Source organism: Heterocephalus glaber, unplaced genomic scaffold (genome assembly GCF_053883595.1).
Source record: "Heterocephalus glaber isolate CG9 unplaced genomic scaffold, H.glaber_assembly_v1.0 deba00001561, whole genome shotgun sequence".
Lineage (NCBI taxonomy): Eukaryota > Metazoa > Chordata > Mammalia > Rodentia > Bathyergidae > Heterocephalus > Heterocephalus glaber.
The window spans coordinates 1,896,371-1,912,447 of record NW_028258349.1 but is presented as its reverse complement, the minus strand read 5'-3'; the positions used below and the strand labels follow the sequence as shown (position 1 = coordinate 1,912,447).

Here is a 16,077-nt window from a genome sequence, read left to right as displayed (position 1 = left end):
GAACTTTCAAATACTGCTAATGTGAATGTAAAATGATAAAACCATTTTGAAATACAATATAGAAATTACTTGTCTTACTGTTAAGAACCAACATTTCTGTTCTTTTTTTTCTCCCCATTAAGTTTATTGGTACACTTTAGGTATAAAATACAGTTACATACATCATTGGGATCTTATACCATTACATGAGTATCTTGGTTCTTATTTTTTTCCTCTTCCCCTGTGCTCCCTTCACCCCCTCCACCGTTCCCTATTTGCAAAGACTTTTGTTTCCATTTTTTTCCTTTTCTCATATTTTTTCTTTTCCCTTCTTTCCTTTCCCATACCCCTTCCACTTCCCCTGCTCCTTAGACCTTTACTTCCTATTACACAGTATCAATTATACATTTTTAAAATTTCAGTATCAAGATCTAAGAGACATTACCACAGATTTTACAGAATTTAAAAGGATATAGAAAGCATATTACAAAAATCTGTTTTGAGGGGCCGGGGATTTAGCTCAGTGGTTTCACCGCCGGCTGCACAAGCACAAGGACCCGAGTTCGATCTCCAGTACCAAACAAAACAAAACAAAACAAAACCCCCACAAAAATCTGTTTTGAAATAAATTTGACAACTTCTAAGAAGTACCTTGGAAGACAAAGTAATGAAACTAACTCTGGAGGAAATATAAAATTTAAATTTAAAAGTTATGTAGGAGTACAAAGGACCTAGAAAAGTAAAAAGAAAAAACAGTGTTGGAAGACATTTAGTACCTAATTTTAAGACTTCCTCTAAGGCTACAGTAATCAAAGCAGTGTTGGTGTAAGGAAAGACATATAGATCATTGGAATAAAACAGAGAATCTAGAAATAGAACCACACATATATGGTCCACTGAGTTTTGAAAGATCATTTAATATTAACATTTTATAGAATATAAACTCAACTCAAGAGCCAAGGAAAAGATAGTGTTTTCAGCAAATGGCACTAGAACACCTGGTATCCATATATTAAAAATTAACCTCAAACAAAAAGAAAAAAAGAAAAAAGATTAACCTCAACCCTTTATTTTTGTACATAAAAATAACTTGAAAGGATATATGAACCTAAATATGAAAGACTAAAACTGTAAAACTTTAAGAAGAAATTATAAGGGAAAATGTTCATGAATTTAGGGTAGGCAAGAATTTCCTAGGATACAAAAAACATGATGTATAAAAGAAAAAATTGATAAATGAGATTCCATCAAAATTTAAAACTTTAAATGACATTGTTAAAATGAAAAGTAGTCCTTCAACAGACCATATTTACAATGCATGTAACCTATGACCAGAATATATAAAGAACTCTTACAGCTCATTAATAGACAACCCAATTAAAAAGTAGACATAAGAAGATGATAAATAGCCAGTACAGCACAAGGAAAGGTGTGCAACACTAGAATGAGAAAAATACTAATCAGTACAGTACCAAGATTGAATTATACCCTCATTAGGGAGCTGAAGTTAAAAGTTTTAAAAGCCTTGTCATGACTTTTTCTTTTTGTTGGATTCTCCCCCTTTGCATTTAATTTGTCACGCCCAACAGATTCATTCTGCTGGGCTTCGTGGGATTGTGATCCTCATTGTCTTTTCTTAGGGTATTGTGTAAAATTTTTTGGAGTGCTGGTTTGATATTCATGAAGTTCCTGAGGTGCTCTTTATCATGAAAGTATCTTATTTCTCCATCAAGTTTGGAAGATAGTTTTGCAGGGTACATCATTCTGGGTTGGAGGCTGTTTTCCTTTAGGGCTTGAAATACATCACTCCAAGCTTGTCTTGCCTTAAGGGTTTGCATTGAGATGCCTGCTGTGATTCTGATGGGCTTTCCTTTGTATGAGATTTGTTTCTTTTCTCTCAATGCTTGTAGAGTTTTGTTCTTCTGTTGGGTTTCTGGAATCCTAACTACTATATGCCTATGTGTAGACTTTTTTTGATCAAGCTATTTGGAGTCCTATATGCCTCACTTATCTATATGTCAAGTTCTTTTCCCCTGCTTGGGAAGTTTTCTGCCATCACTTCTGTGAACAGTTTTTTTTATGTCATCTGCACTCTCTCCTCTTTCTTCATTGACTCCAGTCAGTCTTATGTTATTCTTTGCATCATCTAGCAGCTGCTGGATTGATTTCTCGTGGTTCCTTACAATTTTAAAGCAATTTTTCTTTTCCTGGTCACTAATTGCAACTTTATCTTCTGTATCTGAAATTCTGTCCTCACATTGGTTCATTCTGCTGCATAGACTTTCAGTGGAGTTTTTAATCTCCTGAAAATCTGTTTGCATCTGTTTTAATTTTAATTTTATTTATTTATTTTATTTGTTTAAGTTTTTGGTACTGGGGATTGAACTTGGGTCCTTACGCTTGCAAAGCAGGCGGCAAAACCACTGAGCTAAATCCCTGGTCCATGTTTGCATCTGTTTTATGGATTCCATTTGCTTCCTATGTTGGGATTCCATCATGTTCCTTGACTCCTCTATTTTTTTTATCTGAGTCCTCTCTAGATTTATTAATCATGTCTTGCACTATGGGCACAATCTCTGCTTTTTCCTGAGAAAGTATTTCTGATTTCTTTTTTTCCAGATCCTCTTTTGTTGCCAGTTCAGGGAGTCCAGGTGGTTGAGTATCAGATTGTTCCATCTTCTTGTCCTTTGGGGTTGCTGTAGGTGATGTGAAAGTCTGGTTTTGAGGCTTGTTTACATGTCTTCTCATTTCCCCAGGGGTGGGGGGGAGGGGTGTGCTTCTGGCACCTTCACAGCTCACCTCCTCTGCGCTGGGAGCGGTGCTGTGGTAGCCCAGGAGCCTCTTCCTGGGTGCTGGAGCCCCACTTATTCTTTATAGCTCTTTTTTTATTATTTAGGATCTAATGATTATAAAGTACATTCAGTTGTTATATCATTTTGGTTTCCTTTACTCTGGAACAGCTCCCCTGCCTTCTTTATTGTCTTTCATGACATTTACTTTTTTTTTTTTTTTTTTTTTTTGGTACTGGGGATCAAACCCAGGACCTTGTGCTTGGAGGCAGGCAGCAGCATTTACATTTTCTTTTTTTTTTTGGTTCCAGGGATTGAACTTGGGTCCTTCCACCTGCGAGGCAGGCAGTGGAACCACTGAGCTAAATCTCTGGCCCAGCATTCACATTTTTAAAAATTAGACTTATCATATATTTACAATAAAAGTTTTCATTTTTCACATGTACAATTTAGTGAGTTTTGCCAAATATAAACCATTGTGAAATCACCACTTCAATCATGATATAAACATTTTTACTTCCAAAAGTTCCTTCATACTCCTTTACAGTCAGTCCTCCCTGTATATTTTTGAGGTTCTATCTTTCTTAAAACACTTTATTTTCTAGATTTTCTTGATACAATGGCTTGTCTCATTTTCTTCCTGTTTCTCCTCATTTAGCTTCACCAGGTTCTCCTCTGAGAGGACAGGAATCTTATTTGTTATGTCTGCCACTTAGCAGCATCTCCTCAGCACCTGCAACAGTAGTGCCTGGCACAGGCCACATTGCAGAATGAGCCACTTTGATCCCTGCCATTCATGTGATGCTCAGCTGCTAGCTAAGTGCATCTTTGCTTTATGACTGGAGACAGTGAGCCTGAAGAAAGTAATTTGTATCATTTATGTAAGCCACTACATAGCAGAGCCAGAATGTAAATAAATTCTATAAAATACCTTCTGACTGGATATTATATTGTTGTTTTAGTATTAAAGAGAGATGTGCAAGTATGGGAAATATTTGAGATTCCAAAATTTAAGGTAGATTTTTTTATATCATTTTATCCCTTTGGTATAATGTTAAACACACTGAGAGTAGTACAATACAATATAATATAGTGTTTGGAATTTGATAGGAACATATTTGTTGAAAGATTAAGGTGAATGTTATTTGGTAATTACTTTGTGGCCTTTTGAAATATTTTACTATTTAATTCTTTATATAATTAGTAACTATTGGCAAGTATCATTTAGCCTGAACTTTTCAAATGTAAAATAATTAAAATGTATAGTAGGGTGCCTTTATACTACAATAACTGATATTTAGAATTCACAAAGAAGAGTGAACTGAAATTATTCAACCTCCTTTTCAGCAATTGTTCTACAAAGGAAAACATGTAAAAAGTTGACTTATAGGAAACCATAATCCTATGTACTCTTCAAGACCCAGAGAGAGATTTCTCTGACCAATGAATTTATTAGACAAATGAATTTGACAAGCTGTATTATAATTATATTATTCATAATATGGAGAATATAAGTTATAGAGGGACCAAAAGTTTGAGAACCTGTTTACTGAAAGAGCAGAAGCATTGTAAAGATATCCTTCATATCAGATTTTTTTCTTCCTGAGCAATATAAGAGTTTGAGAAAGTTGAATAAAATATATTTATGGTCACTTCTGAGTTTAGAAGTTACTTGTAACTTGGAAATAAAATGAGTTATGAATGACCCTTCTCTCTGACTTAATGGAGCCTTTAGAATTTTGGAAAAGATGGAAAAGAACAAAGTGGAGACAGAAAGTCAGATTTTATTGAGCACCTGGTTCCTGTAGTACAGTGGATGGCAATATTTGGGAAGAGGAATTTGATTTTCCAATTTCATCAAAGTAAATTACATTTCCAGGTCAACATTTGGTCCTAAACTATACTGTATGATGATTATACCTTGATTTTGAGCTGTGGAAAAAAGTTCAAGAAATAGCAAAAAAGAGTAGGACATGGGTATGAAGTTAATGCCACTTAGAAATTGCCAGCTATATCATTCTGTGGTCTCTGTGCCAGTTTTACTTTTATAAATTTTTTTGTTCTTGAGTTTGTATTCTCTTATTTAAATTCTTTTGTCTCATAAAAGAGTTGAAAACATGTTAGTTATGTTGTAAGAAGGAAAGTCTTTGAGGAAGTCTTTGCAAAATTATTGAAATAAAAGGCTGTGTATGTATTTTAAAGAGTTTTTAAAAATAATTGCATGGTTAGTATAGAAATGGATGATGAATTAAAAGCTATTGCTGATTTTTTTAAAAAGGAATTCTGGAAGTTCTGCTTCTCATCGTGTAAGTCAACATTACTGGCTTTTAAATTATGGCCACTTAGGATGTGGTAAAACTGCTCATTTTCTGTCTTTCACTATTGGTAAATAATTCAACAAGATAGAACATAGAAGAAGTTTTTTTTTTTTAATAATAGCTACTTTATAGACATCTTTCATCAGGGAACAAACTTCATATCAGCAGATACAGTGTGTCCCATAAATTTGACTAATTTTTTCACTGATTGGTTTTTACTATTCTCTTTCCCTTCAGTATAGCATGTAACTGTTAGTGTGGTGCATGATCGATAAAAATAAACAGTACTGTTACATTAATTCTACCATAACATTATTAAGGGCCTATGTAGATGAACAAATGACTACTATGATTATACTATGATTATATGATTACTATGATTATTTTGAATCTCAAAGGAGTTTTCATATAAAAGAAATCTAGAAGAATTTACCAGTAATAATATGCAAATACCAGATTCAGTTCATGAAACACATTTTTAATTGGGGAAGACATAACAGCAGGGCAGAAGCAAAACAACTAAATCAGTGTGTTGGTTTTAATAATCAGAGAACGTTGATACAAGTGCTTTTGATGATCACAGTTTTGTAGAAGTGGCTATCCCAAAGCAAATGTACTGTATTTGAAAACTATCCTATTTGTCCTGTGCAAATAGGCTGGTTGCCTAGCAGGTTGAGAGTTGTGCCTTTTACTGTTATAAATTCATTTCTCCATAGAGGGTTGCAAGTTATCTACTTTTTAAAAAGTACTTGCAGCCTTGCAGTTTCATTGCCATTGTTCCATTTCACAATTTCATCTAAAAAAAAAAATAAGTGGGCTGGGGATTTAGCTCAGTGGTGCCGGTGCCTGCCTCACAAGTGCAAGGGCCTGAGTTCAGTCCCCGGTACTAAAAAAAAAAAAAATTGCATCTAGAAAGTTGAATGGAGTCTTCTCTTAAAACCATGTTTATGCATTTGTCTTAAATGCATAATCATAGCTTCTCATACTTTTCATTTATTACTAAAACCAGTAGTAAAGTTCCACACTGAGAATTTCTGTTAAGAAAAGGAGAAAAATCACAATATTCACCTGAAAAAAAGAATTTATTTTTCTCTCAAAATGTAGATCGGAAAAAAAATATAGATCAGAATCCATTAGTTAAGTGTAGGAGGCAATTAACATGATGAAAGTTAACATTTACTATATAACTATAGTAGGCAAAATTTTATAAAGACCTATGCTTACATTTTGAGTCCTTGAACTGATTTTAGTTTTCTAAGGGAAGCAGAATATAACTCAGTTTGTTTTTAGAATTTGGGTACAATTTGGCCCAATTCCTCGATCTCTGTGGTTTCCCCCCACCATTGACAATAATATAGCCAGCCATGGTGTTGCACACCTGTAATTCCAGCACTTGGGATGCTGAGGCAGAAGGACTGCTGCAAGCTCAAGCCCAACTTGGGCTACGTAGTGAATTCAAGGCCAGACTGAACTGGAGTGAGACCCTGTCTCAAAAAACGAAACAAAACAAAACACAACAAAACAACAATATAACTAGCTAGGCCCAGACCAATATGGATACTTTAGATCAGTTCTAAATAAAAAATAATATACCAATTAATGTTTTAAAAGAGAGTTCAGTTAGGTACAAGGTAGTTTAAATTCCCAATGCCTATGGTATAGAATAAAAAATTTAAAAATATGATAGATAATAGAATTTTGATGGCTAACATCAGTTGGTACCTTGGGAGATACAGGAAACTTAGAATTTGGGTATAAGGCCAGGGAGAGTACAAGGCATTTATTTATTTAAGGATTGATTTAATCTACAGTTAACAAAACCTAACTAAACTTTAACTTAAATAGAGATTTTGTTTTTTAATATATTGAGATGTCCACAGCAAATAACCACAATGAACCAACCCAGTTGTTGGTGTTGATTCAACAGTTTAAGGATGCTAAATTAATCCTACCTTACCAAGACTACTGAAATTCTCCTGTCTTTTTTTAAGATGATCATAACATGATTGGTGCAGCTCAAGTATCAAATCTGTATTTCAGGCAGGAAAAAGGAGGAAAACACAGTGTCTGTCAGGAAAAAATTTTTTCAGAAATTTCTAGCAAACTTTTTGCCTGTGTCTCATTGGAAATAAACTGTGTCAGAGATTTAGGCCTAGCTTCATGGAAGCCTCAGAAATGTAATATTTTCACTGGGCACATTGTGATCTGAAAAAAATTTAAACTTCTTTTAGTAAAGAAGTAATGGATATTGGTGGAGAAAATAACAGCTGCTGCTTTACTACAATACTCCATCATGTGCTAAAGTGGGATCAAGTGAGGTATTTGGGAAGAGACAGTAAAAAAGAGAATGTTTTGGTTTTTTTTGTTTTTTGAGTCAGGGTCCTGCCATGTAGTTCAGGCTGGGCCCAGGATCTTGTGGTGATCCTCCTGCCTCAGCCTCCCAAGTGCTGGGATTGCAGGCGTGTGCCACTACACCTGGCTAAGAGAAAATTCATGTTGAAAAGCGAAGGAAACTAAATGTTTATTACAACTGCATGGGCTAAAGTCTGATGATTTAAGTCTTTAATGAATGAAGTGACTTTAGGCTATTAAACAAAAATAATATGATAAAGACTGTTAGACTATTAATCTGTTTGAGGTATATAAATAAAAAAAGCAAAGAGAAGATAAGCTGGGAAGAAGAGTAGGATACATTAAATCCATAGAGAAGATGAGCTAGCAGACATTGTAACACTCAGGGTGAGATAATTAAAGGGTTAGAATGGAAAGAAAAATTTTTAAGAAAGAAATTCTGAAGAAAACATCTATAATACTTGGTAACCAATGATATATGAGGTGTGATAGAAAAATACAGTAAATGTATAATTTTTCAAAATTTATTACAAGGCCAGGATGTGGCTCAGTGGCACAATACCTGCCTGGCAAGTGCAAGGGCCTGAGTTCAACTCCTGATACCAACAAATAAAAAAAAACACATAAATAAAATTTATTACAGTAAAAGACACATTGCCATTAATCCCCCTCAAAATTATCCCCCCCATTCAAACACACTTTATCCCGTTATTCTTGCCACTTCCTGAAGCAGTTCTAAGAGTCTTATTTCATTTATTTATTTACTTATTTATTTTTTTGCTGTAACAGGGATCGAACTCAGGATCTTGAGCTTGCAAGGCAGGTGGCAGCACCACTGAGCTAAATCCCTAGCCCATCTTATTTCATGTCTTTAGTTGCGCTGTCATGGCTGCCTTACTGTCCTGAATCAATTCAAAATATTTACTTTTCAGAGTCATTTTCACTTTGGAGGAGAGCCATGCGAGTAATAGATGAGGAAACATTGTAATGTTTTTATGAGCCTTGCTTTCCATTGGATGGCATTTGGCTGCAGCACTCACCGTATATTTTTTTAATCATACTTTGTAAAGACACAAAAGAGGACTGCCTCAGAAAATAGCAAGACAGCTAGGTGTGGTAATGCATGCCTATAATCCTAGCACTTGGGAGGCTGAGGCAGGAAGATTGCCACAAGTTCAAGGCCAGCCTGGGCTATCTAGTGAGTTCTAGGCCAGCCTGAACTACATAGAAAGACAAAATAAATAAGTAAATAAGAAAGAAAGAGGAAAGAACAGTGGGATAGACGTGTTGGAAGCAAGGGGGAATGTTTTGTTTTTTAATTCTTTTATCGGTACATTGTAGGTATACAACACAACTACATTCTCACTGGGAACTGTACCTTTACATAATGCATCTTGGTTCTTATTTTTTCCCCATTCCTAGCCCTCCCTTCACCCCCTCCACCCTTCCCTATTTACAAAGACTTTATTTCCATTTTTTCCATTTCTCAGCATTTTTCCTTTCCCTTCTTTCCTTTCCCCTGCCCCTCCCATTACCCCTACCCCTTTGGACCTTTTCTTCCTATTTTACATTATCGATTATTCATTCTAATCATTGGTACATTTTAGGTATACAATATAATGACATTCATCATTGGAAATTTGCACCTTTACATAATCTCTCTTGGTTCTTATTTTTCACCCTTGCCCAGCCCTCCCTTAAACCCCTCCATTCCTCCCTATTTACAAAGATTTTGTTCCTATTTTTCCATTTTCTCATATTAATCCCATTCCCTTCTATCCTTTCCCCTATCCCTCCCACTTCCTTCCCCTTTGCCCTTTTTCTTCCTATTTCACATTACCTATTATACATTTAGTCCTTATTTACACTTTCAGTTTCTCACACCAGAGAAACTATTTGGTATTTATACATGTGTGTCCTATTTATTTCACTTAAGAGTATCGCCTCGATGTGCATCCACTTAGGTATAAATGTCTCTAATTCTCATTTTTTATGGCTGAGTATACTCCATTCTATTAAAAAACCCTTATTTTCTTTATCCAGTCTCCAGTTGATGGGCACTTGGGCTGTTTCCAAGTTTTAGCTATCACAAACTGTGCTGCTTTGAACATGGGTGCACATATATCACTGTGGTATGATTCTTTTAATTCTTTGGGGAAGATCCAAGGGGGAATGTTTTAAGGAAAATTAATGGCAATATGTCTTTTACTGTAATAATTTTTTTAAATTTAAGCACACATATTTTGTTGGTCAGCCTTGTGTGAAGGAAAAAGAATTAAAGTTGATTTCTGTGATTTTGAGACCAGCACAGATACTGACCAACTAATACAGTACAGTTCAAAATTTGGGAGTAGGGGCAAAATGAGAAGGACTGGTATATTTAGGCATCTTGAATTTGAGATGGCATCGGTAGACATTTTTGTGTGACTTTTGTAAAAGAACAGCACTAATTCTTAACTGATAAGTTGAGTGTTTTCTTTCCTTTCTGCTTTTCTTTTAAAAACCAGACACTGTCAGCTAATGTCCCTTCCTCTCCCTTGTATTGTCAGTCTCCTTCTCATTTCGCCCTCAGGGCTTTTATAGGAGTCAGAGCTTAAGGAGATGGGGTTGGGCAGAAAGAAATGTAGAGTGGGGATCTGAGGTGAAAGGAAGGGGGCTGAGCTCCCTTGGTTTCTTTTTTTTTTTTTTTTTTTTGCTTCACTGTAGGCATGGTTGGTGTTGCTAAGATTAACCTCCTATCTGCATTGTTGTAGTAGTATCCCAACTGGTCTGCCGAATTCATTATTTTTCTATCTTAATCCCCAAATCCACCCAGCATATGCTATCAAGATAAGTTTTCCTAACATCCTGCGTTTATGATGCCATTGTCCTTCCCAAAAGCCAGCAGTGGACTTTCAGTGGCTGGAATAAAATCTAAATGCTGGCATTAAAGGCCCAAGCTACCTTCTGTACTTAGACCTAAGCAGTCTGCCCTGTGCCCCTAGTCCATTCAATCTGTATCCACTTGTTCATTCAAAAACACTTACTCACCAAGAACCTATTTTATGCCCAACACTGGGAATATCAACATTGAATAAGGTGTACCTGGTTCTCATGTGCTAGAACTTTTAAGTGGAAGAAACAGAAGAATGCAAATAATAACAAAATAATTGTAGCTTGTGGTAATTTGGAGGAAAGAAGCCTGGTGCCTTGGTGAAGTACAATGGGGAATGAGAGGTAAAGAAAGCCACTTTTGTTGGATGATAAGGAGATAGCAGTTAAACCAAGACGTGAAGGATGAAAAGACCCCACTGGGAGAAGATTCCAAGCAGAGGAGAAGCAGGAGAGCAGAAGTCCTGAGGCAGGAAAGAATGTGTTGGTTTTAGGGACTGTCAGAAGCTGGTGATACTTGAGTAGGAGATGAGTAGGAAGAGGTGACGTGGTACAAATAAGGTTGGGCAGGCGGGCAGGAGCTGGGTCAGGCAGGGGTTGTAAGGCCATGGTGAAGAGTGTAGATTTATCAGAACAGTGAAAGGTGCTAAGCAGTTTGAGATAGGGAAATGACTTGATCTGATGTATATTTAAAGAGATCACTCTGGGTACCCTTGCACATGTGGTGGCCATGTCCTGGATCGCTGCCTACTTCCCTCTATGCTGCTTGTGTCTGACCCACCCTTCAAGATCCAGCTGAAATTCTAGTGTTTCTGAACAACTTTTCCTCACTTCTGTAGGCCACTAGACTCCTTCTGTAGATCCTATAGTATCTTTCCTCCACTAAACACAACCATAACCTTCTCTCATTTATGATTCTAGCTAGCATTACTCAAAGATAATCACGAGTGTCTTATACTATCCATATGTATCTCAGTCTCCTCCTTCTCCTCATGCTCAAAGAAATGCTACATTACTTAATTTTTAACTTCTTGAAGTTGTTAGTGCATCTATTTTGAACTCTTCCCAAACTGTTAGGTTGCTGCTTCTCAATCTTCTTCCATAAAATAAACCTGAAAATAAATAGATATTTTAAATGGAAAAAACAGGATAATAGAGCTGTCTTTAGGTACTTGAAATGTTACCAGTTTGCTGAGAATGAATATTGATTTGATGATTTTTTTGGCTGTTGCACGGGTAATGTTTCCTATGAATAGTTTGTGTTTTTCAGTCAGTGTTTGATGTACTAATTAATTATTTAATGTATAGGAACTCTCACGAGTCCCAGAGGTTTAGATTAGAGCTGCCTGCTGTTGGTCTTCTAGGGTGTTAGTACTTACTTGGCCCTAAGAAGCCAATTGCTAAGCTCACTGTACCTGACTTTAGACTCGTTCTCCTTCAGTGAGATCACTTTCACTCTTTATTGTGGCAAGTCTGTTTCTACTCAAACAGATGATTTAGTTTTCAGTAAATAAAAACCAGAGATCAGCATCTATTTAAGCCAACAAAGTTCAAGCCTCCTAACTCGAAAATATGAATTTTTTAAATTTTGCACATATTAAGCTTCTCAGAGTGGATTTGTCTTTGTACTGGAAAATCAAGAACCTTGTACTTTGTTAGAGTAATAAACTATTTCACATAATATCAAATTTCTGTTTTTCAGAAGAACTGCTTAATAAGCACAGGTTCAACTCCTCTGTGTATTCTCTTTTGCACTGAGACCAAGCAGGGATCATAACATTTTGTGGAGTGTTATGTAGGTTTTTCAGCACTTGCATGATAATTTCTTTGTTATTTAAGACATCTGCAAGTTAAGGACAGGGCAGTAGGCCAGCATCACTTCACAGATGTATATGTCAAATTTTTGACTAATCATTTATTTCCCTTGCTGAACTCTAAGATTTAACTATCTTTTTTTTCCCCCATTAAGTTCATTGGTACATTTTAGGTATAAAATACATTTACATACATCATTGGGATCTTGTACCATTACATGAGTATCTTGGTTCTTTTTTTTTTCCCCTTCCCTTGCCCTCTGCTCACCGCCCCCACCACCCTTCCCTGTTTGCAAAGACTTTGTTTCCATTTTTTTCCTTTTCTCATATTTTTTCTTTTCCTTTCTTTCCTTTCCCCTACCCCTCCCACTTCCCCTGCTCCTTTAGACCTTTACTTCCTGTTACACAATATCAATTATACATTTTTAAAATTACACTATCAAGATCTAGGAGACATTACCACAGATTTTACAGAATTTAAAAGGATATAGAAAGCATATTTCAAAAATCTGTTTTGAAATAAATTTGACAACTTCTAAGAAGTACCTTGGAAGACAAATTAATGAAGCTAACTCTGGAGGAAATATAAAATTTAAATAGCACCTATTAAAGAAAGTATATTCCTAGCTTGAAAACCTACCTATATGACAACAGCAGGCTCATATACATTTTAACTGATAAATTATATCAAACAATTAAAGCAGAAAAAAGGAACACTTCTCCCCTCATTGTAGGAAATCAACATTGTGCTAATCCTAAAACTGGATAAAGATAATAGAAGAAAAAAGTATGAACATAGATAGAAATTTGTTTAAGAAAACAAACTCTTAGAAGTCAGATCTGGCAGGATGTAGAAAGTAGTTTTGTTATAGGGATGGCAGTGTTGGCTCAGCATTGGAAGATCCACCCCCAAAAGTCATCATTTTAACAGAGGAAAGGAAAAAGCTGTATGATCCTGTCACTAGTTGGAGAAAAAGTATTGGACTAAATTCTACAGCTGTTCATGGTAAAAGCTATCAGGAGACTAGAAGTAGAACAGAACCTTCTCAACAGATTAAAGACATGTACTCCATACTTCCAGCAAAAACGCCTTATATGAATGGTGAAGATAAAATGCTTTCTCCCTAAGGTGGGGAACAAGGGCAGATAGCCTTACTCTTTATCTGTCCATTAAACTTTGAAACCTAGGCCCAACCAAAATAGTCTGGCAATAAAATGACACAACTAGGATAGGATTGGCATAGAAGAAACAAAATCTTTATATGTAGATGAAATGATCATCTACAGAGAAAATACTAAGAAATCTCTAGGAGCCCCTAGAACTTGTACTTGAATTTAGCAGGATTAGAAAACACAAGGTATATATAAAAATTCAGGTGTGTGTATACTTGCTATAAATGAAGAATTGGATATTGAAATTTAAAAGTTATGTAGGAGTACAAAGGACCTAGAAAAGTAAAAAGAAAAAGAAAACAGTGTTGGAAGACATTTAGTACCTAATTTTAAGACTTCCTCTAAAGCTACAGTAATCAAAGCAGTGTTGGTGTAAGGAAAGACATATAGATCATTGGAATAAAACAGAGAATCTAGAAATAGAACCACATATATATGGTCCACTGAGTTTTGAAAGATTATTTAACATTAGCACTTTATAGAATGTAAACTGAATTCAAGAGCCGAGGAAGAGATAGTGTTTTCAGCAAACGACACTAGAACACCTGGTATCCATATATAAAAAGTTAACCTCAACCCTTTTTTTCCATACATGAAAATAACTTTAAGGGATCTATGAACATAAATATGAAAGCCTAAAAGTATAAAGCTTTAAGAAGAAATTCTAAGGGAAAGAGTTTATGAATTCAGGGTAGGCAAGAACTACCTAGGATACAAAAGACATGATGTTTAAAAGAAACAAATTGATAAATGAGATTTCATCAAAATTTAGAACTTTAAATGACATCATTAAAATGAAAAGTAGTCCCTAAACAGACCATATTTACAATGCATATAACCTATGAGCAGAATATATAAAGAATTCTTAGAGCTCATTAATAGACAACCCAATTAAAAAGTAGACATAAGATGATAAATAGCCAGTACAGCACAAGGAAATGTGTGCAACTCTAGAATCAGAAAAATGCTAATCAGTACAGTAATAAAATGGAATTATACACTCATTAGGGAGATGAAGTTAAAAGTTTTAAAAACCTTGCCATGACTTTTTCTTTTTGTTGGATTCTCCCCCTCTGCGTTTAATTTGTCATGCCTAATGGATTCATTGTGCTGGGTTTCCTGGGGTTGTGATCCTCATTGTCTTTTCCTAGGGTATTGTCTAAACTTTTTTGGAGTGCCGGTTTGATATTCATGAAGTTCCTGAGGTGCTCTTTATCATGAAAGTATCTTATTTCTCCATCAATTTTGAAAGATAGTTTTGCAGGGTACAGCAATCTGGGTTGGAGGCTGTTTTCTTTTAGGACTTGAAATACATCACTCCAAGCTTTTCTTTCCTTGAGGGTTTGCATTGAGAAGTCTGCTGTGATTCTGATGGGCTTTCCTTTGTATGTGATTTGTTTCTTTTCTCTCAATGCTTATAGAATTTTGTTCTTCTGTTGGGTTTCTGGAATCCTAACTATTATATGCCTATGTGTAGATTTTTTTTTTGATCAAGTCTATTTAGAGTCCTATATGCCTCACTTATCTGTATGTCAAGTTCTTTTCCCCTGCTTGGGAAGTTTTCTGCCATCACTTGTGTGAACGGTTTTTTTATGTCATCTGCACTCTCTCCTCTTTCTTCATTGACTCCAGTCAGTCTTACGTTACTCTTCTTTGTATCGTCTAGCAGTTGCTGGATTGATTTCTCATGTTCCTTTACAATTTTAAAGCAATTTTTATTTTCCTGGTCACTAATGGCAATCTTTTCTTCCATATCTGAAATTCTATCCTCACATTGGTTCGTTCTGCTGTGCAGACTTTCGATGGAGTTTTTAATCTCCTGGAAATCTGTTTGTATCTGTTTTATGGATTCCATTTGTTTCCTATGTTGGGATTCCATCATGTTCCTCAGATCCTCTATTTTTTTATCTGTGTCCTCTCTAGATTTATTAATCATGTCTTGCACCATGAGTACAATCTTTGCTGTTATCTGAGTAATTATTTCTGATTTCATTTTTCCCAGATCCTCTTTTGTTGCCAGTTCAGAGAGTCCAGGTGGTTGAGTATCATATTGTTCCATCTCGTTTCCCTTTGGGGTTGCTATAGGTGATCCAGAAGTCTGTTTTTGAGGCTTGGTTATGTGTCTTCTCATTTCCCAGGGGGTTGGGGGGGTGCTTCTGGCGCCCGCGCAGCTCACCTTCTCTGCCCTAGGAGCATGGAATGGCGGCACAGGAGCTTCCTTCTGGGTACTGGGACTGGCTCAGTTTCTCTGCCCTAGGAGTGTGGAATGGTGGTGGGGGAGCTTCCTTCCAGGTGCTGGGACTGGCTCAGCTTCTCTGCCCTAGGAGTGTTGAATGGAGGCAGGGGATATTCCTTCTGTGTGCTGGGACTGGCTCAGCTTTTCTCTCAAGCATGTATTCTTGAAGATCTCAAACTGATAAAAGCCCTTTATGACAAACCCACAGCCAACATACTAAGATGTCAAATTTGTAAAGTTAATTTTATTGGTACATTTTAGTTATACAATATGATGACATTCATCATTGGAAATTTGCACTTTACATGATCTCTCTTGGTTCTTATTTTTTTCCCCATTCCCCTCCCCTCCCTTCAATCCCTCGATCTCTCCTTATTTACAATGACTTTGTTTCCATTTTTTCATTTTCTCATATTAATTGCATTCCCTTCTTTCCTTTCCCCTACCCCTCCCACTTCCCCTTCCTCTTTGCCCCTTTTCTTCCTAGGTCACGTTATCTATTATACCTTTTAGTCCTTATTTACACTTTCCGTTTCTCACACTAG

General features: G+C 36.0%; 1 protein-coding gene and 1 pseudogene across 3 annotated transcripts in view; both read left to right on the top strand.

Moving 5' to 3' along the window:
• Positions 1 to 16,077, top strand: part of Atf6 (activating transcription factor 6) — a 227,055-nt gene that overhangs the window by 175,306 nt on the left and 35,672 nt on the right. The gene's annotated exons all lie outside the window — the stretch shown is intronic.
• The window catches only part of LOC147823935 (regulator of nonsense transcripts 3A pseudogene), a 28,855-nt pseudogene continuing 21,174 nt past the window's right edge, over positions 8,397 to 16,077 (top strand). Inside the window, exon 1 of the transcript XR_015443004.1 lies at positions 8,397 to 8,402. The product of XR_015443004.1 is annotated as a regulator of nonsense transcripts 3A pseudogene (transcript). The remainder of the gene's footprint in view (positions 8,403 to 16,077) is intronic.